A 4,411-nucleotide genomic window follows, 5' to 3' on the forward strand; every position below is an offset into this window, starting at 1 on the left:
ATAGATAGATAGATAGATAGATAGATAGATAGATAGATAGATAGATATTCAGGCACACATCTTCTTGTTTTCAGCAAAGAGAGCTAGATTTGAAATCAAATGACCTTTATGCAAATTCAATTACATGTACTATCTGTGTGACTTTGGAAAATTAACTTTTCCGTTTAATAATCTGGAAGAAAATTTGAGTGGACTGGAAAAAATTCTCTCTTAAGTCTTTTTTAGCTCTTCATCAGTGATCCAATTTGCCCATATATAGCTTTATAAATACTGAACTTAAATTGAGATGATGTATATTATTCAATTCTTAATATTATAGATGTCTTAAGCTCCTTACCTACCTCACAGGTTACTGAGAGGATTAGGTGAAGCCCACCACAGGCTGTGATTTCCTTCTGAGAAAAGTGCTGTACAATGCTTTTCCAAATAATTGTACTGATAATCCTACATAGTCAACAAATATAAGAGCGACTATTTTTAATGTTGCAAGAATTGTCAGTTATATTTATACCTGTTAGATCTACTTACTTAATAAAAAAAATTCTAGAATTAAAAACTCCTTATTAGAAGCATGTGTATTTCCAACATTTTTTAGTAACCAAGAAATTCATTATTTGCTTTTCCTCCTTATTTTGAGTAAGTAGCACAAAATTTAGCATTTGTTTCTTTCCTGGGACATGCTGCTCCATATTTCAGGTGCTTTACCTCATAAATTACCTTCTATTTGGTGACTTTATATTTATTCTCTTGATAATGATTCAGTATATATATATGTATACATATATATGTGTGTGTATGTAGATTATAAGCTGTCACATACATATAGGTTATTTGTGTTGTATGTAGATATGTGTGTGTGTATATGTGTGTGTGTGTGCATATTCCCCACTTAACCTCAAGTTCTCTTTGACTGGCAAGACTTTCTGGACAGGCAACATCAGAAACATTGGTATACACCAGCATAAAGGTTTATATCACATATGATGAACACACGTGTTTATAATTGTCCAGATGTATAATATATACACATACTATATGTATATATGTTTGTCTACACACACATGTTGTCTTCCCAATTCAACTACAAGCTCCTTGTTAGTGGAATTGTTTCATTCATAGTTATATTTTCCATTCCTAGCATCATATCTTGCATGTAGTAGGCACTTAATGCTTGTTGACTGGTGAATCATATTCTTATATTCCTGAAGGTCACATATTGATTTATCTGAAATATCTTATCATAGTTACATAGAATAAAGTGAATTTATAGTATGCAAAGAAAATATTTAATATTGCAGAGAAGATAATTCCTTTTAAGAAAATTTTAATAGTTAAATAAAAATAAACATTTTTAAGTTTAAAAAGCTTTCCTAGTTTTACTGATAATTTTATGATCTTTTAGACAATAGTTCCCATCTTGAGAAATGAAGTGAGGATTATATCTCATTGATTAAGAGCTCTTTTCAATTATCTACTAATTTATCTATAAAGAATACCTCAAAAACAAAGAAAAAGGTCTTTGGGAATAGAACAAATTGGAACCAATATGTCAATCCCTTCAAAAACTTTGGGAAGCATGAGATATTACAGAAGTACAGGATAAGAAAAGCTATTCTTTTTATGGTTAAATCCCTGCTTTCTGGCATGGAGTGATATAAATAGAAGACTCATAGTCTATTGGACTAAATTGGAGGATAATAGTGTTTTGTTGGGCTGAAATGCACAAAGCTACAAAAGTTTCCATATTGTGAAAAACTTTGAATGGTGTGTCTTCAAACATCAGTCTTTTCATTGAACTATTTCTTCACACATACTTCTGTCACCACCATATTTCTAATTCCCCCTATTCAAAATTATTAATACTCTGATGATGCTATATGCTCTTCTTCACCAGTCTTTCCTTCTAATGCAGACTAAAGTCCATCCAGTAAGACTCTCATCTATGTCAGAATATAAATCTATCTTAAAGGATCCACCCAACATGTTAGAAGCCTTCCTTAAAATATTTCGGACTACTCTGGATGATAAGAAGTCATATTTCACTCCTGCTGTGTAACCAGGTCTTTTTTCTTTCTTTCTATTAATGCATTATTCTGATGACATCTATTATGTCACTTTTGTGCAATTCATTGCAATGAGTTCCCCCTTGAGGGGCTCTGTGACACAGTAAATCTGATACATATGGGAAGTATGGCCATGTACACTCATTTTACCTGTGAAAACTTTACATGGTTATCTAATATTATAAGATTAAGAGAAGATTCAGAGTGGCTAGGTGGCACAGTAAATAGAGCACTGGCTCTGTAGTCAGGAGGACCTGAGTTCAAATATGGATTCAGACACTTAACATTTACTAGCCATGTGACCTTGGGCAGGTCACTTAATACTAATTGCTCTGCTTTCGCCCCTCCAACAAGCAAAAAAAAATTAAATATTAAGAGAAGATTCTGATGTACATCAGAACAGGAAATTTAGTTAGAAGGAATCTCCCAATACCAATTAAAGCACTGGTCCAGTCCTCATCCTTTTTCTTCAACAATCCTATTGCCTTCCTACACTAGAGGAGCTAAAATCTCCACAGAAGTGCACTAGTCCACATATTGAATTGGGGAACTGGAAGAGTTTTTAATGTTCATCCCCATCTTTAATCATCACTTTTGGCATCTACTGTCTTTTCTAGAGCAGTAACACTATCTGTGACTGACAAAAGGCCATTAATCTAATAACCATAATAGTGTAATGTTATCATAATTAGATAGATTGTTAAATAATGCAAAGTCTACCCTTCCTAATAGACCTAATTAATGTCATATTTTATATTCCTTCTCATTTTACCTATCCATTCTTCAAAAGCAACATCTTGCTAGTAAAGATAGTGAGACCAACAGAGTCACAAGCATGCTCAAGATATTTTTGGTGGAATAAAATAGATTTCTTCAATGGAATAAAATAGAAACTTGCTCAACATCTGAATAATTTCTCTAAACATACTACACTAGAATACTGGGAAATAGATGCTCTAATTTTTCTTAGGGATTGAGACAGCTAGGTGGTGCAGTGGATAGAGTGCCATAAGGATAGAGTGTTCATAAGGAAGACGTATCTTTTTGAGTTCAAATCAGACCTCAGACACTTGCTAGCTGTGTGACTCTGGGCAAGTCACTTACCTCCATTTGCCTCAGCTGCTTCATCTGTAAAATGAATTGGAAAAGGAAATGACAAACCATTACAGTATCTTTGATAAGAAAACCTTAACTGGGGTCACAAAGAGTTAGATACAATTGAAAAGTGACTGAATAACAATAGTAAGGATGACCCAGACTCATTAAACCACTGTAATCCACTAATGAAAAGAGTGAGCCTTTTGGGAGGCAAGGAGCAAAGCACAACCTTATGGAACCAAAAGACTATCTCTCCAAGTTATTGGAGTCCAAATAACCAGACTTCTTTATAGTAGGGCCAGGGTTAGGCACATTTGTGAGGAGACAAAATTTATGTTTTGTCCTTGTTCCCTAACTAGTCTCTGCTAACTTGAGGTAGAGAGACAAATTAAGATTCTATTTCAATAATGTAGATGAGCAATAATGAGGGCCTGAATTAAGAGAAAGGATGTATGAGTAAAAAAAGGGAAAAGATTTAATAAATATTATAAGACTACATACAACAATATAGGCTACCTGGTTGGATATTCAATGCTATTTCTCTGCTCTCTCAATTTAAAACATGGAAGCCAACTCAAGACTGCTCTAGCTAATAATGTATTTAAGTCCAATCCTGTCATTTTCTCTCAAATTTCCCATTAAAAGTATGGAAGTTTGTAATTGTTGTTGTTTCTTTTGAGGCAAGGGGCCTTAGAGACTTGCCAAGGGTGACATAGCTAGTGTCTAGGTTGAATTTGAATTTAGGTCCTCTTCACTCCAGGACCAGTGCTCTATCCACTGTGCCACCTAGTTGGACCTGGAAGGTTTTAATGTCAGACTAGTAGGTAGTGGGAGATGACTGAACAAATTTAAATCATAGAGAATGAATGGGCAGTTAAGGGGAACAGTGGAGAGAGTGTAAGGCCTGGAGTCAGTAAGACTCCTTTTCATGAGTTCATATCCAGCCTCAGATATTTACTGATGCTGGATAAATCAGTTAACGCTGTTTGCCTCAGTTCCCTCATCTGTAAAATGAACTGGAGAAGGAAATAGCAAACCATGATAGTATCTCTGCCAAGAAAAACTTAAATGGGGTTGAAGAGAGTCAGAAATTAATGAAAATGACTCAACAATAGTTTGAAAGGGATGACATGATGACATGAACAATTGAGGGGATCAGAAAAGATGGTGTTTGAGCTGTATCTAAGAGAGAGACAGACAGACAGAGAGAGAGAGAGAGAGAGAGAGAGAGAGAGAGAGAGAGAGAGAGA

The sequence above is a fragment of the Petaurus breviceps genome, unplaced genomic scaffold (assembly GCF_028583685.1).
Source record: "Petaurus breviceps papuanus isolate PSGF00001 unplaced genomic scaffold, PetGlider_PUasm1.0 178, whole genome shotgun sequence".
In the NCBI taxonomy this organism is placed as follows: Eukaryota; Metazoa; Chordata; class Mammalia; order Diprotodontia; family Petauridae; genus Petaurus; species Petaurus breviceps.